Here is a 26,782-nt window from a genome sequence, read left to right on the forward strand (position 1 = left end):
CTTCTTCTTCTTCTTCTTCTTCTTCTTCTTCTTCTTCTTCTTCTTCTCCTTCTTCAATAACATGGCTTAGTGCATGAATACATATACCCTATGAGCACCCCCTCAATACCTGTAACACATTCTCTAATACAATGCATATACTATACAGTTATATGTTATATTATTTAGTGAATATGAGTTTTCACATAGCAGATATGAATATTTTCCATCTATAATTGATCAAATCCAAAGATACAGAAGCTATGAACATGGAGGAACATAAAATATCATAGGTCTAGACTTTCAAAAAAAAAAAGAGGTGAGGAGAGAAAAAAACTACTATGTCCTCTCTGAATCCAAAACAATTGATCCTGAAAGGTATATAAGATATATAGACCTATAAGATAGGATAAGCATACTAAAATGCGTGCACCTAAAGAAGATAAACAAGAAAGAGGACCTGGGATAAGATGATCAATCTTCACAAGAAAGACAAATGGTACCTTGGATGTAGGAGAAAACAAGTAAGAGGACAGGAGCCTACCGCAGAGGGCCTCTGAAAGACTCTTCCTAGCAGTGTAACAAAACAGATGCTGAGACTCATTACCAAACCGTTGGCAGAGTGCAGGGAACCATATGAAAGAAGGGAGAGTTAGTATGACCTGGAAAGGACAGGATCTCCACAAGGACAAAATATTTCAGAGCACAAGGGTCTTCTATGAGACTGTTTCTCCAATCAAGGACCATCTATGGCTATAACCTAGAACCCCTGCTCCGATGTAGCCCATGGTAGCTCAGTATCCAAGCGAGTTTCACTAGTAAAGGGAACAGGAACTATTTCTGACATGAACTCAATGACTGGCTCCTTTACCTCCCCTGCCCTCTGAGGGAGGAACAACCTTGCTAGGCCACAGAGGAGGACATTGCAGCCAGTCCTGATGAGACCTGGCCAGCTAGGGTCAGATGGAAGGGGAGGAGTACCTCCTCTAACAGTGGACTTGGAAAGGGACAGGGAGGAGATGAGGGAGAGAGGGTGGGATTCGGAGGGAATGAGGGAGGGGGCTATGGCTGGGATACAAAGTGAATAACCTGTGATTAATATTAAAAAATAAATAAAAATTACCTACTTAATATTTTGTACCAACTTCAGGCATTGATTTCTTCAAATTGGCAGTGCTTTTATATCTATTGAAAAAGCAAAACAAAAAAATTTATGGATATGCTACTACTTTTGGATGTGCAAAGGTCAAGAGCTATCTGGATTAGGTGGTAAGAAGTCACAGACTAGATTAAAAGTTACCCACTTGCTTTTCACTTCTCATTAGCTAATAGCAGCTCTTTTTCAGGTTTTCCTCACATTATGAAAATGTATGATATCAATAATGTTGTGTATTGCTTTAGCAAATATTGTTTTAAGCCTGTAATTTATCAGTTCAGGCCATTGTTTGGTGGTCCATCATTTTTATTGTTATACTTGCATTTATATATTTGTGACATATAAGAATGTATATTTTAATATTTCTTCTGCTTTACAACAGTATAGGCAAATATACTATATATTTGTCAGATTACTATATATATACTTTTCTACACTCAATGATTATATCATTGTTTTAAGGAGACCTACTATTCTCTTCTGTGACCGCTTGTCTCTTTTCATTATTCATGCTCCCACTGATGAAGTTTGTTCATAATAATTTATTACTTTTCAAAGCAAACCTTAACAAGTCTTTTTGTATTTGTCATTTCATTTATATCAGCAGTTTGTTTGTTTTTTTTTTCAAGATGAGTGTAGAACTAGAAAGTAGAAATTAGCAAGCGTGTTAGAGTTTCCAGAGAAACAGAAGCAGTAGAATACAGACAAGGACATGAGCACATGCCTATACATGAGCACACATGCACACACAGTGACAGATACACACACACAGAAAGATATATGCTTCTCATTGCTTTGAAAAAAAAATACCTGGAAAGAAGCAAATGAAAGGAGAAAAGATTTGTTCTGGCTCACAGTCTTGGAGGACATATTTCATCAAAACAGCACTATGTTTTACTCTTTTTCTTTTGGGAAGAGTTGCAAGGTTGGAAGATCGATAATGGAAGGACTAGGAGATGAATAGGATTGGGATGCATGATGTAAATTTCACAAAGAAACAATGATATTAAGAAAATGAAAAAAGAAGTGATGAGGAGATAAAAAGAAAAATAGACTATCTAGATTGGAAAAGAAACATCACATTGTCTTATTTTTATTCTAGAAATAGTGTTAACAGTTGCTGTATCAGCACTAAAAAACAGATCTTCCCTCACTATTAAAAAAAAAAATTTTAAAGTCATGATAGAACACTTTTTTAAAAGAATATTCTACAAAATAATTATCAAGGTAATAAAAGAAATCTAATTTTCTCCTAAAAACAAACACAAGCAAAACAAAACAAGTGAAATCTGAGTATTCAAACACATGAGATTTCTTGCTCTACACTTTCTGTTACTCAGGTAATACTTTTCTTTTTTGGGTCTCTGATGGAGTGTGAGTTGAAGACTAGAAACTTATAGTCATACCGTTTTCTTTATAATATATTAAACACATAAAATCTCAAGTTGCTTCGACTATATTAAAATATTTATGGTCTAAAAAGATGCCACTTTAAAGGTGGTAAATGCAAGTTATAATAAAAAAGTGATTTACGGAGAAAACTTTGGACTCACCAGGATAGGACAGATAGTGGAATTCTTTCTCCAAGTTTGCCAAATACATATGGATAAGACATTGCAAATATAATTTTTACTTAATAGTTCTCATAATTGTTTTTATTGTATATAGTTTAATAATGTTGAAGAAAAGGTCATTTTTGGACTTAAAGGGGGAAATGTTAGATTTTTTTTTTTAAGAAACTGGAGAGGACAGGAACTCCACAAGGAGAGCAACAGAACCAAAAAAATCTGAGTACAGGGGTCTTTCCTGAGACTGATACTCCAACCAGGGAATATGCATGGAGATAACCTAAGACTCCTGCACAGATGTAGCCCAGAGCAGTTCAGTATCCAAGTGAGTTCCATTGTAATAGGAACAGGGACTGTCTCTGACATGAACTGATTGGCCTGCTCTTTAATTACCTCCCCCTGAGGAGGAAGCAACATTACCAGGCCACAGAAGACAATGCAGCCACTCCTGAGGAGACCTAATTGACTAGGATCAGAAGGAAGGAAAAAAAAAAAAAAAAAAACCTCCCTTATCAGTGGACTTGGGGAGGGGCATGCATGCAGAGGGTGGAGGAATGGAGGGATTGGGACAGGAGGAGGGAGGGAAACACGGGGGAGATACAAAGTGAATAATAATTAATAAAGAATTTTAAAAAAAGAAACTGAGTTATGTTATGTGAATATGTTTTTGTTTTGATGTGAGATATAGGGTTTCTTCAGATTGTCCACAACTATTAATTCTGATTGTCTCATGATCTAGGATGGGTGTAATTTCTGCCAGGTATGGATAGCTTAATTTTGGGAACTCTGAAAACGGTATAAATGGGAGAGCTCTGAGAGGACCTGTGGAGCCCCTCTTCCCACCTCCCCCCCGCTGCTGCTTTGTTTGCTTTTCCTGGTTTGCTGCTTTGTTGTTTGTAGATATTCTGATGATGAAGATTGGCCTTTCCCCTTAGGAAATCAACACCCCTAATCAGCAGGAAGAGCAGGAAGTAGTCTAAATAGGTTTATGTCCTTTTTTCCTTCTAGCCTTCTTCTCTCCTACCTAGTGTTGGATGGTTGAAAGGGATTAGGGTGGAATAAGGGTTAAACGTAGATATAAAAAACCAATAAAGCAGCCACCAAAAGTATGCCTACAAGGATGATTTCCACAACCCAACCACAGGACACAAATACACAGATTCTGTCTCAGATCATCATGTAGAAACTAACAAACTAAGATACATATAATGGATGCACAGAAAAGCCATGGTGTAGTCATAGTCCAAGAATGAACATCTGAGAATAAACAACAGCATGAGTCAAGTTGACAGGGAAAGTTAACCACAGTGGTAAAAGTTGCATGTTTTTGCTAAATATTTCTAGAGTGTTGTAAAAATAACTAACCTAATGTTCTCTAAATGGGAATTATTTTTGTGTATGCTTTTACCTGGACTGACTTCTAAGATGTGCCTTAATAAAGTGCTTGTAATCCAGAAAAGTGTTGTTCCTTAAAGAACATAAGTAAATGTCAAATATTCTTGCATTAAATGACATGCATGTGAATAATGGATATGTTATTGGCCTTATTATTTTATTCCATAATAGCATATATGTCAAAGCATTTCATTATAGTCTATAAAGATATTCAATTGTTATTTCCTATATTACAAAAAGAGAAAAAGGTATTTATCATCCTATGCTCTGACTAAATTAGGAAGTACTACTCATATGTTGCTATAGAAAAATAGTAATGTGGTGGGGTAGCTTGGGGCTCTAAAGTTTGATTTATTTGCAGTCTATAAATATGGACAGATTCCACGTATCAATTAAAATAAAGCAAATGTAATTAAAAACATAACATCCATGTATACATGTTGCTGGGTCTGGCCAGGTTTATCAATACAATATAAGAACAGGAAAACTGGTGTTCCAATGATGGTGTGGTCTTCAGCTGTCAACCAGTGGAACCAGTGGAACCACTGAATTTGACTATTATTTAAAGGAGGAAGTTCATGCTAAGGAAGTGGGGATCATTTGCATGAGGAGTCAGGATTATGTTTGGTGAGAAGTCTGAGTAAACCCCTCTGGTGAAGAGATGCTTAGTAAGCACTAAAATTATAATGTAGCAACCACATGCAATATGATATCTTATGATGTCACATTTAGTGAAAAGAATAAGAATGAAAAATGTAAAAGGCTACTAAGTAACTTCTAAGTTGTTTAACTCACACAGCACAGAGAACAGGATAAGCTTCAGTGGAGGCTTTAAGATCATTCTTTCTACTGTTTTCAAACTCTTCAATTCTTTATACTGTTTCCTTTATTTTGAGAAGCTGGCTAGCAGATGTTGTGGCTTTATAAGCACAAGTGATTCAATGGACAATTAAGAATAGGATTTATCCATGGTAACAAAGTGCATTTCAAAAGTTGAGAAAAGCTAAGGTAGTCTTGAATAGCAGAAACTGAAGGCTGAACATTGCACAAATAGAGATTGATGGAGGTTCCTGACTGTGTTCTTTGAGCAAGACATTATTATGACACATTCTGGATTGATGATCTCATACCACCTACTGTGATCTTACTCAATACAACACATGAATAATTTAGGAGACAGGTTTTGTTCCTTCTTATAGAAACACAAAGCAGCTAGTTGCACCCTCCCAAGTTAATGCAAAGAACCTTATAGAGAATTCTTCAATAAAGTTTTGTCTTAATTTCTTTCTTTTAATGGTCTTTGTACATTTTAAGGGACTGGAGGTTATGTATGTTTCCAAAAGGCTTAGAAAAATAGACTCAATTGCCTTCTTGCTTTTGATAACCATGACCTTGAATAATCAGCTATTGCTTGAGTTATTTGCAAAGAGAATAAAGAACTATTTCATTACATCATTCCAAACCAGCTGAAAGATTTGAAATATGAAGAAAATAATGCTCACAAATATGTATTATTGACTGAATGGCTCATGTCCTCTGAACACTATAAGATTTATCCCCTAAAGAACATGCTTTTATATAATCAATGGAATTACCATGTAGATATTCTGATGATGAAGACTGGCCTTTCCCCTTAGGAAATCAACACCCCTAATCAGCAGGAAGTAATCTAAATAGGTTTATGTCCTTTTTTCCTTCTAGCCTTCTTCTCTCCTACCTAGTGTTGGATGGTTGAAAGGGATTAGGGTGGAATAAGGGTTAAACATAGATACAAAAAACCAATAAAGCAATAAATATCTGATCTCAAAATCCATCAAAGGTTTCTAAATACCCTAAGAATATCCTTGGTAGTGATAGGTATAATGTAAAATTATTTTCTGTGTCCTTCCCTTCTTTCTTGTTTGTCCAGTAATATTTACAGAAAGTTTATGCTTTTGACTTATATGTAAATCAATGGGCAATTATGTGTATTTCAATGTGATTTTTTTTTAAAGACTGCTTTATGATTCTTCTATATACTTTCAGAATGAATACAGGAAAGTGATCCTGTCTCCATCTCTTTTCATCTGAGATAAAGTATGTTTTCTTTACTAGACCTATGAAGATCTTCTACTCCACAAAATGTTATTATAATATGCTGTTGGATTTCCCCTATTAAGAGGTGGTATATGTGCTTTCTTCTGAGTAGAGTTTTTTACTACAGAAGAAAAAATTCAGTCTCCAAATTTTTCATAAATGGAAATGAAGTTCTCCCTCAAGTGTTTGGAAAACTCCCCTGGTACCCAGATATCATCTCTATTACCCAAATGTCTCTTGGTTGGGGCCTTGTATATCACAGAACTGAAATTAATCATTGTCATACAAACCTGCTCTGAAACATCACTGCTGACCCCACCCAGGTTTCAATGAAACCAATCTTACTCTGTTCCTTTTTGGGTTAATTTCTTGGAAATAGAGGAGCAAGAAAGGACAGACTAAAAGTAAAGACTAAGAATTGGCTTTTGAGTTACATTATATCTGTATTTTGATTTTTGTCATTTACAAACACTGTCATCTTTGGCTTCCTACTAAACCAAGAACCTCTGTTGCTTCATGTGTAAAATATGAGTTGAATACAAGACACTCCTAAATGCAGCTGTTGTAAAGAAGGATAACTTCTAAAATATGCACTCTTTGTGTATGCCCTCTCCTTTGGCATAGAGTAAAGGTCAGAGATTTTGGCTGATCTCTGTACCAAGTAGGATGCACGTCATAAGCCTTCCGCATGGCATTTATACAAGGAATAAATCTATCTCTTTACAAATCTTCATAATTTATAAGATGCCAAATCCATGATGCTAGACTGCATATGATGGCTATTATTACTGAATAAAAATTACTACTCTGAAATATTCAAATACACACATAATTGAACACATATACACATATTTATAAGGGTCTATTATGAAATGTAGTATTTGGTTTCTACTACAGTTTCTCGTATATGATGGGTGCTCAATACATATGAATGATCAGGAAAATGCATGAATGTATGTATGAGTAGATAAATGATAAGTAGATGTTTGTCAAAGAGGGCACTCTGAAATGATTTGATATTTGAGACCTAGCACAGATGGAAATTACTGAAAGCTTCATGTAAATTAAATGGAGGAAGAACTTGGCCAGCCACACTGCAGAGAATGGATGAGACCAGCCAGTTCCTCATTGCAATAAATGGTTTGAATGTCATAACTGTAAAGTTTAAACTCAGAACTGTTATATGACACGAGGAAATGAATGCCATTACTATGTTGCTAATTTGTGCAACTGTTTTGCAAGAAAATGTAGAATCAAGTCTGAATTTCCAAGAGTGTATTCACCCCTTTTCCCCATCTGCTGCAACCTAGATGCCTAGCCTCATCTGGCATTTCCTGTTCACTCATCCATTTTTCATATGTATATGGTTATGGGTTAAGCATTTTCCTTAATTTGTGATATTAAAAAAACAGGAATAATAACTTCCCCAACATTCTTGTTAGATTGCTAAGACTGAAGTGCCACAAAACACAAAATCAATAAGTGATTTCCCTTTACTAAATATTTACTGATTGTCTGATGCATGCCTTAAATTGTAGAGAGCATTTAGCTGAAATGGATGCAGTGTCCAGCTACCTATGAAGTGCAGAACACAGGCAATAAAATGGATTTGGTAAGAAAACACTTATAAAGTTCTCTCAAGCTCTATTGTGGATATTGTTACCACACATTTGATTACTGTATTTTTTAATTAATAGGTATTCGTTACATTCTTCCTAGGAGCCATTCTACTGTTCATACTGTGAAATTCTACATTCATCATTCTTACAGAGCATATTCATATGAATACACTGAGAAAGTCCCAGACAAGCAAATTTATAAATCCTGTAATTGTAGCTAAGTGCTTTGAAGGGAAATAAATGACAAGAATGAGATGCAGTATTGTGAAGACAGGATCGAGTTTTCTTGTCATAGGAAAGGACATCCATCCCAGGTAGAAATCTTCAGACTGCCTCATGGAAGTAAGGCTGAGAACCTAATAAATAATGAAGAGGAGGCAGGGGCATAGTGGAATGCCCCAAAGGCAAGAATGTTCTCATGATTTAGATGGACAGCAATTAATCCAGTACTCAGAACAGACTGATCAGGCTACTTCATATGGAACGGAGTTGGAGGTAGCAACTTGGGATGGACAGTGTAGAATTTCGTTCATAGCAACAGAGTTGGAACTTTGTTTCTATTATGGTCAAAGACATTTATGAGAGTTTAAAATAAGGAAGAGATATTATGTATTTATATAAAAAATGAGCATACACAGTAGAGAAATAGGAATGTGGAATCTTTCAAACTCAATGAGAAATGTCTGTCTCGAACTGGTGGGCAGTAAGGAAGATGGTGAGAAAGTCATATTTACAGTTTGGGTTGGAGGTAAGCAAGGTTCCTTGCTGACACATTAGGTGTAAGAGATGAAAAAACAACAAAAAACAAACAAACAAACAAAACTATCAGTAGGATGAATGGCTGTAGTAGAACCCAAGGAAAGATGGGGAGCTGACCATTGTACCTTTTATTTGGCTGCCCATTTGTTTTTCATTAAGACAGAACTAACTTTATTTTGTGGTTTGAGAATTTATACCTCAGGAGCTAGGTTATCATTTCAAAGTCATTTATGTAAACTGGCAACCTATCTGTCAACAGGAGGCTAGCTTTTGTGGCAGCAGGATAAATAATGGCTTGGCCTGTGATCTGGTGCCACGGTCAGGGGAACTTGGTCCACTGTTATCAGGGGGAAGGTGGGTACCTGGGTAGGTGACTACTTCAAAATGTCCCAGAGATGTCCTCAGGAAGCTTGTTTTAGTATTGGCTGGTGAAGTAAACAAATGTACTCTAGTTTAAATGGGTCAACTTAATTTTAATTCACAAATAAGGAAAGAGAAATTTACACAAGGTTTAGATCAGAATTAGGACTGTAAATTACTACCAGTGTGAAGTGTTGTATAGATACTATAGATATAACTCTTTCATTTATTCAGTGTTCACCCACTTGATGCGCTATTACGAATCCTGGAATTTGGAGCCCTTGTTTTTTTCAACACTGCAGGCCTCTGGAGGTGATTGCAAATCCCAGGGGAAAACAGACTTAGGGTGCAGACTCCTGAATCTACATCTATTAAATACAAGACGGAGGGCTGTTGCAGCAGCTCACGTATGGGACAGCATAGTCAAGGGCCTTGCATGTAATGCAGAAACACTGCAAATGAAAAGAGCATTCTGAAGGGTGTGAAGGGAAACAGATGGTCCTTAGGAAGTAAACTGGGAAAACAGTCAGGATGAAGGTTTCTGAGGATCCCGCAGGGTTCAGCTTCCAGAGCCTGAAGTCTTTGCCCAAACATCTGGGTGAATAGAGTAAAGTATGAGTCTAAGATTCTAATAATAGCTTTTCTTTTCAGTTTTAATTGGCACATAATATATACATGCCATAAGATACTTTTATTGTATATGTAGTGAAATTGTTACCACCATCAAATTTATACACATATCACCTCATAGTTTTCATTTTGTTTGTGTGTGTTAAAACCATAAGCAACTGATTCCTTTTACCAATTATAAATGCACTGCACAGCAAGACCATAACTATTGTCATCTTATCGTGTAATAGACCTCCAGAAATTTTTGTCCTGTATAGTAGAAATGTCGTGTCCTTACATAAACTTCTCCTCATTTCTTCCCCCTCACTTTTATGACCCAACTACAATCATCCAACTATGCTTCACTTTAGAAACAACCTATACTTCAGATTATACAATGTAGTTTTCATGTACCTGGTACAAAGTCTATTGGGTTCATCCATGCTGTTGTAGTAATAGTCTTATACCTTTGTGAAAGAAGAAAAATGCTGTACATATGCATATAACTCTGTAATTTGCTCTACTCCACCCACATGGAATAGGTTGATTACCTTTGATGTTGTGAAGAATGCTGGCAAAAGCATGAATATTTATTGCTGGAGAAGAGTTGAGGCCGTGAAAGACACTATGGTACGGGATATGAACTCAGACTATGACTCTTGAGTAATCACAGTTAGAGTTAAAAGAACTTGGCTTCTGGCTCTAGCTATAGCACGAATGTGTTAGGACTGTAAGCCTCAGAAGATCAAAAGTTTTTTCTGACTCCTGCAGAAAATGGGATTTGACTAAGTGGCAATATGGCTGTTGACATTTTAATGTTAAATGTATCCCATAGGCTCATGTGTTGAAGGCTTAGTCCACAGTTGACAGGGCCAGTAGGGGTAATGGGACCTAGCATAAGGAAGGTGGACCTGGAAGGGGATATTGGGACCTTGGCCATTTCATGGTGAGGACTATTACGCTATGGCACATTCACGTATGATGTTCCACTGCACCCCAGATCTCTAAAATACAAAGCCAAACACCTATGACCTGACACCTTTGAAAGAGTTATCTAGAATAATTTTTTTCTCTTTGATATTGTTTATCTTAAAATTTTTGTTATGAATCGTTGGCTGACACAATAGTTTGGGAGTTGGGAGTTTGAGTGAGAGGGGTGTGTTTCTTCCCATCCCACTCTGTCACTTTAAGATCATCAGCTTCCTAAACCACTATAGGGTCCTCAGCTGTAACATCATCTGTATTCTTTAAGTCAGTGGGAGGATAGGGGACATATGGTTACGATGTACATAGAGCAGTTGCCTGGGTTATATCTAGTAATACTGGTGTGCTGTCATTATGTGTGTGAATGCTGAATCTGAATTCTTACATGTGTCATTAATAGAATAAATGTCAGAACATCACATGCTAACATCGTGTTGCCGTGGTTTGTCCAGGTGCTTTCCCTTTTCTAGTGTGGTGCAGGTATCTCTCACTGGCTCTGGTGCGCACAGTGGGCAAAGGCTACATTTCTGAGAACTTCCTTTGCTACAACACTGTTAAGCTAATGAAACATCAAAATTCTCAGAGAACCAAATACTTTCATGAGCACCATATTTCTAAAAACAAGCCTTTCATATACTCATGTCTTTTCTGTATTCATGAGTAATTAATATTTTGAGAAATAAATAAATGTTTATGAGTCAAGTGAGATTTTTTAAAACAAAGTATTGATGGATTGTAAAGGACTTCAGGCAGCTGTTGCCAGTACTTTTCAGTCCAATACAAAATATCTAAAGGATTGGAATGCAACAGTTTCATTTAAAACAATCTCATAGTTTCTAACTTCCACTACCCTAAGGTGAGGTAAAGAAAAGCTAATAAAATAATTTTTATTCATGGGAGACTATTTCAGCTTTAGTTCTAAAAGCACATTAGTTTTATGTAGAATTTTATATACATTGTGTGTGTGTGTGTGTGTGTGTGTGTGTGTGTGTGTGTGTTACACTACAGGTTCAAAAACAGTGAAAGTAGTTTAAGGATAATTATTGAGAAGACAGAAAGTAAAGTCGTTCATCCACAAACATAAGAATCAAACACAGGAGTAATCAGGAAAAGATAAATTTTATCTATCATAGCCCATCCTTCTTAGTATTCATAACTACTGCTTTTATCCAAAATAATTTGTTTAGCCTATAGTGTATTAAAAGTTATAAAGGATTGTGCTAGTGAGACATTTCAGCAAGTAGAGGCACTTGCCAAACCTGATGGCCTGTGTTTTATCCCAGGTATCCTGTATCCTATGACCTCCCCATATATGCCGTTACATGTGCATGCACATGAAGAAAGAAAGAAAGAAAGAAAGAAAGAAAGAAAGAAAGAAAGGAAGGAAGGAAGGAAGGAAGGAAGGAAGGAAGGAAGGAAGGAAGGAAGGAAGAAAGAAAGAAAGAAAGAAAGAAAATGTAACAAAAAGTGATCAACAAGTTTAGATAAATTGTATTTTCTGTTTGTTATTAGCAACATCTACAACTGACATGATTTTTACAGCATTAACGCTAATGACATCATGAAATATTTTCCCGGGCTTCACAATTAAAGATCAGGCACTGTGCCTGCATTCTCCACTATAGTTACCACAAAACATTTCTTGTGGTCTGGCAACACACCCCCGCCAGGGGGAAAGTGATCGAAAAGCATGCAAGAGAGTCCTTGTCAGAGACAGCCTCTTCTCCCCTTGCTAGGGATCCTTCATGAACATATATATGAGGGGCTTAGGTCCAGTCCATACATGGTCCTTGGTTGGGGTTTCAGTTTCCGCAAGCCCTCTGGGCTCAGCTTAGCTAGCTCTGTTTGTCTTCTTCTGGAGATCCTGTTTCCTCCTGGTGCTTCTGTCCTCCCTCCCTCTCTTCCACAAGGCTTCCTGTGCTGGACTCAGGGCTCAGTGTTTGGCTAAGTGTCTCAGCTGCTGCTGGGTGGAGCCTCTCAGCAGACAGCTATTCTAGGCTCCTGTCTGCAGGCATAGCAGAGTGTCCTTAATAGTGTTAGGGGCTGGCTCTCTCCCATCGTGTGGTCAGGCATTGGTTGGAAATTCCCTGAATCTCTACTCTATCTTTATCCCTGAACACCGTGTAGGCAAGGTAAATTTGGGGCTCATGTTTTTATCGGTAGGTTGGTGCTCCCCTCCCTCTACGTGGAATCCTGTCTAAGGGTTAGAGGATGGCCTCCTCTTCAGTCTCCATGTCTTCCTCTGGTAGGAGTCTCAGCTAAAGTCACCCCCAAATCCTTCCAGAAGCTTACCCTGCCCCAGGTTTCTAGCCTGTCTCAGAGATGCCTCCGGCCAAGATTTCTCTTCACTTTCTATGCCCTCTGTCCCCGTTTCTGCCTCCTCAGCTTTCCCCACATCAGATCCCCACCATCTCTTTCCTAGGCACCCTCTCTCCTATCATGTTCCCTCTCTTCAAGCACTTCTTTTGTCTTTTCTGATTCCCCTTCTCAGTTGAAAAGGAGAAACATTAGAAAATTTGAGAGCAGTAATTAAATAGAATTACTCATTTAAAGAACATAGAAGTTTTGGACTAACACTATTTAATAAACCAAAAGATGAGTGTGGTCATACAAAAGCTATGTACTTCATTCAAGTGCTACTATATGCAGTAAGGTTATGGTAGGTTTTTAAAACTTTACATCTAATGGCAGTAGCATAACAAAGCATTAGCATATGTTTTCTGAGGTTTTTTGTTTTATGAATGAAACTTCCAGGAGTCTTATTTCTTTTCAAGCCAAAAACAAAACAAAACCAAATAAATAATAAGACTAATGCTATTTGCTTTTTTTCCCCAAAGCATTTTTTAGGATAATCACAAAAACAATTTAATGTTGAGACATCCTTTGAAGTGCTTATGAGACACTAACCCCTGGACAAAGTGCTTGACATTTATGTTTTTGTTAGAAATGAAGATTGTGAGCCCCTCTCTCAGAGATAATGGTGTATGAGGCAGTCACTGCAGTATACATAGGGTACCATGCAAATAATCATTGCTCAATTGAAATTTACTGAGTGCATGAATGAATGATGCATGCTAGCCATGCATCCAAACTCTGTGTCTGCAGTGGGATGAATCCTGAGTCCTGGGAGGCCCCTTGGCTATCTACTTAGCATACACATGACTGAAGGCAACACACATATCCTCTTCCCAGCGTTCTCTTAATGGTAGGTAATTTAAGCCCTATTTTTACATCAAAGCAAAAAGTATTGTGCGAAAGTGTTAGATTTTCATGAATTTTAAGACAGAAGAAATAAGAGACTTCAAAGGAATGACATCCTGGTGACAGACTTTATAAGGCTAGGTTCACAATGACTGACATTTCCTCTCTTCTGCCTGCTGGTCCAATCTATACTTTGTTGGAAAAGTTTACATGGACCTGCTAAAGCTGCTACCCAAATCCTGAATGAGAAGACCCTCTGCAGGCAGGCACCTAATGGTGAGCTTGAGAATATTCCTAGGCTCCCATTTCATCAGAACAGTTTCTTCATTCAAGTTTGGTATAGAAATTGATTTTTACTTTTCTGCTGCTAAAACACCAGCACTTTTACTGTGATGGCATGACATAAAGCCCTGAATTGCCATGAGTAGTTATTAGATTATCATGATTTCTACATGCTCCTTACTATCCTTGTCATCTCTCAACACAATGAAGTGACAGCCTGTAGGTTAGATTCCATTATAGGCCAGGTGTCATTTTCCCTGCATTTAGATCTTCTAGTTAGTTAAGAGAAGGGCTCACGGCTTGGTGCAGCTTCAGTGGGACTTTAGGCAAAGGATCAGTTATAGCTTTTTTCCTTCCTCCACACATATGTCCCCATGGAAATAATGGCTACTTATTATTATTGAGGATGTTAGATGGAACTAAGCATCCTTGGAGCTCCTTTATGAATGTTGGACCTTTGCAGTATAGTTTGGTCAATGTCTGAGGAAAATCTATATGTGCCAGTGGTTGTGTGTCTAATACAGAGGAATGGTTATTCAACCTCATGTAGCCATAGATAAATACCTACACCCTCAACTGTAGTCCACAATTCTAGCTAGGTTTCTATGAAGATATTTTTTTGATATTTTTTTTATTCCTTGACATTAGTGCTTATTTCTAAACACAGTGACGAGGAGTATCACGTTATTATGAGCTCCCAAATCTCCACTGGATCTTGACATAATTCCATAGACTATCAAAGAGGGATACACAAAATATCACTGAACAAAAACATTACACCTAAAGAAGCTAATCAAGGAGGAGGACCCTTGGTAAAATCCTCAATATTCATTCAGAAAGGCAAATGAGACAGACATCTGAAGAGGGCAAAAACAGGGAACAGCACAGGAGCCTACCACAGAGGCCCCCTGAAAGATTCTACCCAGCAGCGTATCAAAACATATGCTGAGACTTATAGCCAAGCTTTGGGCAGAGTGCAGGGAATCTTATGAACGAAGGGGGAAATAGAAATACCTGGAGGGGACAGGAGTTCCACAAGGAGAACAACAGAACCAAAAATTTCTGGGCACAGGGGTCTTTTGTGAGACTGATACTCCAACAAGGACCATGTAAGGAGATAACCTAGGACCCCTGCAGAGATGTAGCCCATGGCAACTCAGTGTCTAAGAGGGTTCCCTAGTAATGGGAACAGGCACTGTCTCTGACATGGACTCAGTGGCTGGCTCTTTGATCACCTCCACCTGAGGGGGGAGCAGCCTTACCAGTCCATAGAGGAAGACAATGAAGCCAGTCCTGATGAGAACTAATAGACTATGGTCAGATGGAAGGGCAGGAGGACCTCCCCTATCATTGGAGTAAGGGAAGAGCATAGGAGAAGAAGAGGGAGGGGTTAGGGGAGGAGGCTACAGCTGGATACAAAGTGAATAAACTCTAATTAATAAAAATAAAATAAAATTTAAAAAATCACATTTATATCAACTATACTTCACCTTTGCTTGGATGCTATTTGTTGCTTTTCCTTTTGTGACCTGAACAAATGTCTGTTTATAGCAAAAGGACACTGATGGCTGAACAACAAAAAATAAAATAAAAATAGAAGAATTAAAAAGACCAGTTAATGTGTAGCTTGGTGAGTCAATAATATAATTGGGGTTAGTTGCAGGTTGTAATTATCTTCATGCAGCTCTATCAAGAAAGACTGTTTTCCCCAGTAGTTGGAGCTCCTGCCACTTTGAATAGGGAACTTGTGAATTTTATGTTTTATGAGATTTCTGAACTTGGTAAGTTTTGTGAGCACCCTGAGTCCGAGGATCTTCCTCCTTCATGTTTCAATTTATAGGAAAGCCTGTATAATAGAAAGTAAAACTGTTCACTGCTTGGACTCATGTAGTTAGTATGCCTGTAATCCCATCTGGCTAGAACACAAGTAAGATGGACTATGTAGATCTGAATCATATCTGCTCAAGGTTACCCTTAGAGGTCCAGGATTTATGTTGCATTTTTCCCCTGGTTTCATGCATAATACCAGAGATGAAGACCCTGGAGAATTCATGTCTAACTGACAAGAAAGTATGTCAGTTGCTGTAAGGTTGTCCAAGATGGAGGTAGAGACAAAGGTAATTCACAGGTCAGGGCTTGCCTGCTTTTAAGCACAATATGAAACAACCAGGAACCCTGTTTTTGTTCATCTGTCTCCTATTCTCACCAAAACAAACCTGCAATAGTCTTTCCAATGGAGTTAACAAAAATATCTAACACTAATGTCATGTAGGAAGAGAAAACAAAACAGAGCAGTTTGTACCTGAATGGGACCCTGTTCTTTATCATAAATATTAGCATAGATTAAAAACGATTTTCTTAATTCAGAAGTCACATAACTCTCATCAGTTAGAAACGCTTTCGGAGACCTTGTATTTGTTATGGATAGGAAGTGGTATATCATGCAGTAGGTCACTCTGTACTGACTTTATGAGGGTGGGACACAGAATCCTCCTTCAACCAAGAGGTATTTCCAACCAGAAGATTATTATGAGGTTGTCCTCAAAGGCATTGAAGTATTGTGCAAGGCAGGTAAAAAGATGGTGTCTCATCTGCCCAGACCCTACTGAAGGACCCTAGAAGACAGCTTAGCCTGGTTTGTATGGCCTGGGAAAACATGGCACCTAGGCTAAGCTAAGTGAGTGAAGGACTTTGTGTTTTGTAAATTGCTTGAAAGTGAGCCTGGATTATTTTAGTCTTTTTATATCTCAAACTGCTACAAATTTTGAATTTTCTAAGAATTTCAAATGAAGGAAATGAGGGAAGGACTAAGGTAGTCCAGGACCACCTATACTTACGGGAACACAACCACTGGCTGACATGTGATACTAGAGAGATCTATGTTGTGATAGCTCATAACATGTTCAAGATCAGTACATCATAACCGCTTTACCTTGGGAGGTCTGAGCCCAAGGATGAAAATTCCTAGGGTCCAAAATAAATTATTGTACATATTTAATAGTTAGGGTATTGTACTTATCAAATACATGTTGTGAAAGTCAGAGTTTTTGCTAAGATAACTTCAATATTTTACTGTTTCTCTATTTTTCACAAAAACCTGGAATTCTCTATCCAGTTCTCAATGACTATGTGCATGATTTACTATTTAGCCAAAAAGATTTAATCTAAGTATGAATGTAGAAAAAGTTTTACACATGAATATGGAGAATGTAAATATATTTCTCCTTAAAAATAATCAAGGTTGAAAGATTGATCTTCTCATTGAGACATTTTGTTTGCCTCAGAGAAATCTTATATGAAGTCAAATCATAATTTCTATTTGGCTGTAAATGATGACACAAAACACTGCAGGCCTTAAATCTAAGGAATCGGTGAAAATCTCAGATGCTCAGTGCTCCCCACTGGGGCTTTAAACTCTCAGAAAGCTCTGTATTATTTTTTTTCTACCCCAAAATCAACTACATACCCATTCCATTTTTAGCAACATTCTTCTCTCATTCCCCCTTCTTTTCCTCTATTTTTAATTATAATTAATATATATTGACTGTATTTGTTGTGCTTTTGTATTACATTTAACACACATAGCAGTATTTAGCTACAATAACAATGAGGATTCAGGTTCATTCTAACTCCTTAAGCTCCCATGAGATCCTCTGGCTGCTGCATCCTCCAAAACAGGTATGCCCTTTTACCTCCTTTTCTATATTTTGTAATGACACTTTTTAATTTAAAGGATAAATACGATGTGATTAAATTTACAAAAAAAATGGCTCAGAGTGGAAATTCACTAACTATAAATTTAAAAGAAAACCAAATATGTCAATCTCCAATCAACATTTTTTACTATAGTTTTCATTTGTTTCATGGCACCTGGAAATGGTTTTGGTAACTTTTTGCCAATTCTCCCAACAACACTTAACATAAGATCATTCTAAGTCTCATTATATACAATGGTTGTTTTAGCGTATGCTGACCTGAATCTCTTGCAAGAACAACTGGAAAGAGGCTAAAAGGCTAATTATTAAACAGAAATTTCTCACAAGAGGCAAGAAGATTTTAAAATGCACTTATATCCATGAAAGAATTAAAGAATATAAGAAGTAAGCACATCAGCCATACAATATGACATCAGTAAAACACTGTTTATTGAAGGTAAAATGCTTTTTGCTCACTAAAGAGGTATATTTATTTTCATGAGATAAGACATACTTGCAATATAGTTAATATTAAGTAAAAGGTGGATAGGGTTCAATGGAGCCGGCACAGGTCTAGGTGCATAAATGTAAAATGCTCATGTGTGACCTTTCCATGAAGGAGTTTCAATAAGCTTTATTTTGAGCCTTAAACCATTTTTTGTTTGGAAAAATTGTATGACATCAAAATTTTTTTCTTTGTTAGATATCAAGTACCCAATAATATGATACTTTTGAATATTATGGTTATGTTGGTCTTTTAGCATAGCAAGTTATTTGCCCTTCAGTCTTCACATCCAAGTCAGACACAGAGCTACATATTGCTATAAAGGATTTTTGCAGATGATGTCATAGAACTCAGATGATGTCATAGAACCCAGATGAGGTGATAGGACTCGGGTATTATCATAGAACCTAGATGAGGTCATAGGACCTAGGTGATGTCATAGGACCCAAGTGATGTCATAAGACCCAGGTGATGACATAGTTTCCAAGTAATGTCATATGACCAAAGTGACATAATAGGACCCAGGTGATCTCATACATAACTGGCGATGACATGAGAACTAGTTAATGACATAAGACCTAGGTGATGACATAGGACAAGTGTGATGTCATAGGACCAAGATGGAGTCATCTGACAGAAGTTATTTCATAGGACCCAGGTGAGTTCATAAGACTCATGTGATGACACAACCCCATGTTATGTAATAGGACCAGGTGATGTCATAAAACCAAGGTGGAGTCATCAGACAGAAGTCATGTCATAGGTCCCCCGTGACATCACCTCGGTCCAATGACATCATCTGGGTCCTATGAAATCACATGGGTCCTATGGCCTCAACTGGGTCCTATGACATCAGCATGTATCATATTGGAGACATATAAGCCTCAATAATGTGCATTGAGGGCAGAGCAGAACTTGCAACCTCTTCACCTCTGAAAGGTCTGCTTTCTGGAGGGGATCAGGAAGGGTAACCATGTACTGAGGGTGCTTAGAACCTCTGACGATTTATTTTGTACTTAAAAGTTTAAATTCCATTGACTGTAAGTAAGAAAGGCTCTGTCTAGGGAAGTCTGTTGGACTTGGGGTGTGTGTGTATGTGTGTTTGTGTCTGTGTGTAAGCTAGAGTTCAATATCAAGCATTTCCCTCATTCCTCTATTTTTTGAGACTAGATCTCTCAGTGAACTCAGAGCTCATTAGTTTTGCTGGACTTGTTATCCAGTGAGCCCTGGTGATCTATCTGCTTCTGTCTTCCCAGCTCTGGGATTGCACATATGGTGTTTAACCTGATTTTTACACATATTCCACGGATCTGAGTTCAAATTTCTTATGTTTCTTATGCCAGAACTTTATCAACTGTGCTGTTGCCATCTCCCCTAATAAGAGAAAGCTTTTTAAAACATTTTAACTTAAATTTTTATTTTTTATATTATTATAGTTTATTCACTTTATATCCCAGCTATAGCCCCCTTCCTCATTCCCTCCCAATTCCACTCTCCCTCCCTAATCTCTTCCCATTCCCCTCTCCAAGTTCACTGATAGGGGAGGTCCTTCTCCTCTTCCATCTGAACCTAGTTTATCAGGTCTCATCAGGAATGGCTGCATTGTCCTCTTCTGTGGCCTGGCAAGGCTGTTTCCTCTCAGGAGGGGGGCTTGTTGATCAAAGAACCAGCTACTGAGTTTATACTCCAAGGACCATTCATGAATATAACCTAGAACTCCTGCTCAGATATAGCCATGGCAGCTTAGTATCCAAGTGGGTTCCCTAGGGGAACAGGGACTGTCTCTGACAAGAGAAGGCTTCTTATTTCACTTATATTGGTGGGAAAATTGCATATCAGAGGGACTGGACATTTTGAGAGTAGGTATGCTAATCTGAGATTCAGAACCTGGATATTCATCTTTGCAGAAAATATTCCTCTCATCAACCATTCATAGTACCTGACTCAGAGGGATTTGATGGCATAATACACAAAAGATAGAAAATGACGGAAAAGATAACAGAAGGCTGAATTTTGGTTACTGACAAAAAAAAAAATTGTTGAAACATGATGTGCCAAGAGCACCCTATTAGAAAATTGTTAGGACACCTTTGTAGGAGAAGCAAAACTTGACATATGAAGAAAGAAAGCAAGGTGCATTCAGCAGAAGGGTAAAGGAGCATAATTATAATTTTACTGTTGGCTCTGAGGTTGAGTGTGCTCACATTGCTACTTAAAAATCTCTGATGGCAGCAAGCATCAGTCCAAATGATGTTTATTCTATGTGGCCTTTCCCAATGCTTATAGAGCAGCTTTGCTTTGATTATGCTTCTGGGACATTCTCTTACACTTTCAAGTTCAATGGCTAGAGGTGCTTACAGTCTTAGGTATAAGTCCTAATGCAAAATGTAGCGTCATATTTTTCCTACCTGTGATCTTGATGGGGTCTTTAACCAATCTACACTCAGTTTTTCTTATGTGAAAAGTATTCCTGGTACTTACTTTGTAAAGATATTGTGGGGTATAGATAGAATAGGGATCTGAGGCTTCTAGATTGGGCTGGCTGTGTTCCTGAAGCCAACTACCAATTACGGAGATATTTGTGAGACTCGCAGTAGGAGAGAAGATTGTTACACACATTTAGTGAGTGGAGAACAGAGAAACCACTAAATTACCTAAAATACCCAGGAAAGGTCCCTCCCCAACATCTAAACAATGCCATGTGGCCCAGCCTGTGAATAGTATTGATCTGTAGAAATCTGGTAGTCTTAGGTAGAAAGCTCTGAGTAGATTGGATATACATTGAAAATATGTGTGCATACATATGCATACATACAGGCGCACACACACATATATAAACACGTTTGTGTATGTATGACAGTAATTTGTTATAGAATCTATATAAGTACATATGTATTCACAATATCTTTTTCAGATCTTCAAGGACATTTGCTACAAGAACTGATAAGTCAGCCATCAGTCCTCACTGACTGATTAAAGATACGAATTAAAGCAGAAGTAATAATCAAGTTCTCAATCACTTACAAGCTGTTATGCGATAGCAAAGTAGCCAGGGTCTAAATTACAGAATGTACAGTATATGTGGAAAAGAAAGTCTCCTACAGTTTTGTAGAGCAGAGATACAGAGAAAGGGCTTGGAGGGTTAGCGTGTGCAGTAGGAAGCGTGTTCTTCAAAGCTTTGCTCATCCCAGTAAGAATGTGCCAGGGTGCTAGAAGAGGGCTTCTACCCAAGCTTAAGATTCAGAGATCCACAGAAGGGGACCCTGAAAAACGATTGAACTATGAGAAATGGATGAGCAGTCAGAGGGATCTAAATCTTGGTGGGTCCTGGCAGAGAGCACCTTGTTTTTGCTATATGTGGCTTCTTCATAGTCTACCAAGTGGAAGCCTTAAAACTGTCTGCGCACAGGGGTTTGGGGCCAGGAGCTAGGCTTCCAGTAATGAACTCATCAATGTGAAGAATCATTAGAAAAGATAAATCTTCCAAAATATGTAGGAACGAGACACAGACACTTCTCTATTTAGCTAGAACCTGTGTGATAACCCACACACTTACAGATTTGGAGGTTCAGTTGGGTAACAGGAGTGAGTTCTGAAGTAACTACCCTCCATTTCCATCATCACCATAACATTTTCAACAAGATGTGTTTTATTTTCTTACTTAGGCTGAGACAGAATAAGAGACCATTTGGAGTTGGCTTACACTCAACTTCAGTGGGAGACTTTAATTGTTTATGACCAAACTTGGGCCTGTTGAGAAAACCATTTTAATACGAAAATACTGAAATAAAATTATGCTTATGAAAACTATAACTTAGCCACTTTGTGAAGTTGGCCCAGAGCAGAGATTCAGAGGCATCTGTTGAAGTGCTCTGGCTGGGAGGACTTTAATGACACTAATTCTGATGGTTGTAATTGGTGCCTCTAAATAATCAGTTCTCTGTGCCTAATTGTGTTTTTCTTTACCTGTGAAATCAGTGTGAACATAAGTTATTTGGTAAGTGTCCACGTGAAACCTGTATGAAGTTCTTCAGACATGTGGCAAGCTTCCTGTAAGTGTGTGCTGGCCCAAGATGGCTAGAGCATTTGCAGTGGGGGGGGGGGGGGCAAAAGGGAAGCAGTCTCCATACAGGAGAGTGCTACTGATTTCATGGCTAAAGGGAATCGAGCTGTATTTGCTCCTGGTTATTGGTTTGTTTGTTTGTTTGTTTGTTTGTTTTGTTTGCTGCTGTTGTTGCCAGAACAAACTCCCAGCAGTTGTGCATTTTGTAAACAGAAGAGGTTGATCTCATATTCCAGAACATGGCATCTATATCTTCTTGGCTCTTTGAAGGGCTTCCCTGGCTGAATCACAATACAGTGAATTCAGTAACAAGGGGACCTTGGTGAGAAGGAGAATTCTCTGTTGACATGGCAAGATGTAGGAATCAGGACTTTCTTTGCAGAACAGAACTTTCTCGGGGAAAGGGTAGGTGACAATAAACATGGCTCACAATGATTATTCCTTTCTGTGGGCAGCATATAAAAGATCTATTTTCTATCTCCCACCTCTGAAAAATTCCATCCTTTATCGACATCACCACACTTAGGACCAAGCTTCTAGCAAGTGACCCTTTGTAAGGAGAAACCACATTGAATGCGCAATACATTAGTTTGCTTCCTATTGCTATAATGCAGACTATGACCAAAAGTAAGGAGGAGAAAGGGTTTACTTGACTTAGAGATCCTACTGGCAGTCTATCACTGAGGAAAAAATAAGGCAAAGACTCAAGCAGGCCAGGAACCTGGAGTCAGGAAGTGCAGCAGAAAACAGAAGAACGCTGCTTACAGGCCTATTAGACCTCATGGTTTGCTCAGTTTGCCTCCTTATGCAGCCCAGGACCACCTGTTCAATGAGGCATGGCCTGCAACCAATCATTAACTAAGAAACTTCCCACAGACTTGCCTACAGTTAATAGGATGGAGGCATCTTTTTGACTGATATGCCTTCTTCACAGGTGTTTCTAGCTTTTATCAAGTCGACAAAAAGCTAATCATCACACGTAGCAAGTTGGACTATCAAAGCCAAGAGGGTTTGACATCAGTTGCTAGGGAGGATGGCTGAGCTGCTAAAGAACATACCTTGCAAATATAATGATGTGAGTTAAATTCCCAGAATGCATGTAACAAGCCAGGTGTGGTAGTTGGGAAGTTTGTATTCTCTGGTCTGACGAGGAGAGATAGAGGCATGAAGATCTCTGAAGTGTGTTGGTATCCAGCCTACTCTACTTGTCAAGCTCCAGGCCAGTGAGAAACCCTGCGTCATAAAGAAGAATAGATTGGATGTCTCCTGAAGGACACCAACCAATAAACATACACATATATGTGCACGTGAACATCCACACACACACACACACACACACACACACACACACACACAGAAGAAAGAGAGGAGAGAGAGAGAGAGAGAGAGAGAGAGAGAGAGAGAGAGAGAGAAGTGAAATAAATGTTTATCTGGAGTGAGAAAAATGCACCCTGTGATGTGTAGGATTCAATAGCTCAAGAAGGAAGCAGATGCTGAGTCATGTATCTAACTCAAGTTAGACCAATATCCTGAATTAGTTATTGAAGACTTGCCATGTGTGTTAGAAAAAATCAGCATTTTCCCGTCCTTTTCTCATCTATGCTGCTGCTCTTGGCTCTCCTACTCTGTGTCTTTGTACTCATTTCTGACACGTGATGGGACCCCGCTGACATTGTTTATAGTACCTCTCCACTGGGCAGATGCTAATTCACATTCCCAGTCACTTCTGCCACCAGCCACAAAAATATGGCTTTCCCTTTGCTACCGTCAGGCAGCACATACAGAACACAAACATTCATTTAGGGGCCAGTGGAAACTTAAGATGTCCAGAGTTTCTCTGCAATGGCTAGCATCTCTCTTCTTGTAAGCAATTCAAAACACAACTCTATTATTTTGAATTTCTGTAATCAAAACGGCATTTAAAGTAAATTTTTTAGCTGTATAATTCTAGAGGTTTATGGGCCTTGAATTTCTCTCTCTTCTCTCATATGTGTTTTGATTGCTCCTTAAGCACACATTCAGAATTGCCAGAAAATTTAGTGAGACTTTCGAGTTTTTCTTAATCAGTCCAAAGAGCAATTGGAGACTCTAAGTTTAGATTGAGTAGACCCTGGTTTCACACTGAAGAGTTGGTGAGAGGCAGCAGAGCAGTGCAGAGGTGCTCATGATGGAATAGGGAGCATCAGCCAAAGCCACCCATCTACACACTTCAGGATCCTTCTCGCTAACACCTGTGACTTCCTAGGTGCCACCACCTGCATTTCTTCACAGCCTGTCCAGCATGCACACACTTCTGTCCTTCACAGGGACATGTTACCTATGCCCTCAGCATTCCCTCAGTATCTGAACCAATTTCTACTCACTTCACCATAAAACTGAAAGAAAACGTATCTACAGACCCCATTCTCCCTTAAAAGTTACCAACCTTCTTCCCTCTTAACAAATAACTTACTTAAAGACAACAGCCTTTATCTGCTGTATCTAACCTCCTCTTTCCTCCCTATTATGTACGCTTGCTCATCACTCATTTCTCTGGACAGCCTCAGTGTCCTATGCTCCTTACTTCTTGTAAACCTGCATAACCCCAATGCATCCTGTTCCCTGAAATCCCCTTTTTAGTTTAGCTCCCCTAACAGTCCATTTCAGTTTTTGCCTTTACTTTCCACAGCTTGTCTTCTTCCAGTGGCCTCTCTCTTGTCATTTCTTCTCTTGAATCCCAGACTCAAGGCTTCAGCCTGGTAATGAGTTCCTTCGACACAGCAAAGTGGGATGCCTTTCCTTTTATCTCATTTGTTTTATTGTCTATGCTGGAGGTAGGTAACATGAGTAGATCAATCTCCCCAACACACACATGTGAAATAATTACTATAGTCACAACATACTCACTTCCTTGTGTAGTTACCATGGGTGTGTGATGGAATCAACTACAATTAAATCTGTTGGTTTTCCAATTTGTCACAATGCTATTAAATACAATTGTCCTGTTATACATTATATCTCTATACCTAGCCACTCTATTTTACTATAGGTTTCCACACTTTAATCTCCATCTTATCCCTCCTACCTATCTGTTGCTGATAAACAGTGTTCTAGTCTGTACTTTTATGCATTTCACCCATTTTCTATATTTGTCATATAGGTGGAGTCATGTAGCATTTTTTTCTGTGGGAGTGATTTTATTTCATATGACTACAAATGGTAAGATTTTATCTCTATGCTGAATAACCTTCCATTATAAGAAAATGCAACAAAAGTTCCTGCTCATTCACCTTCTAGTGAACACTGCCCTGTTTCCATTTATGTCTGCTGAGGGGTGAGCACAGGAGTGCAGATGTCTCTATGAGGTGGTTCCTTTTCTTTGTGTGTACACTCAGAGGAAACACTGCTAGGCCATGGGATAGTTCTATTTTTCTCTTAAATGTCTCTTGTGAATCTACGGTGCTGACCTACTTAGGTTCAGTGCCAAATTCTAGACTCAAACACAAATCTCGATTTGAAATTAATGCTTGAATGTCCAGTCACTTAAAATATGTACCTGACCTGAGATCGCTTCTCTCAGGTGATGACAATTCACCTTTATTGTAGTCAACACATTTATTTTGGACCATTTAGATCATTTTGCATCCAATAGTCCATGCCTCCTGGAGTTTGAATGATCTGGTCTTCAAGGTGAATATCTAGAGCAGTGGTTCTCAACCTTCCTAATGCCATGACCATTTAATGCAGTTCTTCATGTTATGCTGACTCCCCACTATAACATTGTTTTTGTTGCTACTTCATAACTGTAATTTTGCTACTTCATGAATTTTAAATGTCTGTTTTCCAATGGTCTTAGGCGATCCATGTGAAAGTGTCATTCAGCTTACAAAGGGATGGGCAGCCCGTATGTTGAGAAACACTGCTCTAGAACCTGATCCTCCTTTCCTTACAACTACACCTTTCTGAGTGAAGTGTCCTGGTTTTTCTTCCTCACCTGATCACATACAACTCCATCTTTGCCCCCTTACAGGCTATTCTCCACGGTGCACTGCCAAAGAGCGGCATTTAAAATATGACTCCATTCATTTACTGCTTAAGACCCTCCCCCAGCTCCAAAGAGCTGACACTGTTGGCATTTCTAAAACCATGCAACAGACTTTCCACTTACCTTGCAGTCTTCCTCCCCCCGCCGTTCTTCACTTACACCCTTTTGATCTTAACATCCCTTAGACCCCACATGCAGCCTTCCATCAGACAATTTTGATTTCACTCTCCAGGTATTTGGGGTTCACCTGTCCCATAAATCCTTATGGCTTATACCCACCGTGCAAGTCTTTGCCTCATTCACTCAAGATTTCTGTTGAAACCTATATTTCCAGTCTTCACCCAATCTTCCTGTTCTCCTTTCAGGACTCTTGTGGCTTGTTAGGTAATAAATGCGTAAAGGGTTTTTTGAGACTCGTAGGGAAGTGACTTCATATACAATCATTCTATGTAAGTGGTTGCAGCCTTTAAATCTATTCTGGAGCATAAGATGACAAGTTCCACAGAG

Source organism: Psammomys obesus, unplaced genomic scaffold (assembly GCF_907164565.1).
Source record: "Psammomys obesus unplaced genomic scaffold, mPsaObe1.curated_primary_1811, whole genome shotgun sequence".
Taxonomy (NCBI): domain Eukaryota; kingdom Metazoa; phylum Chordata; class Mammalia; order Rodentia; family Muridae; genus Psammomys; species Psammomys obesus.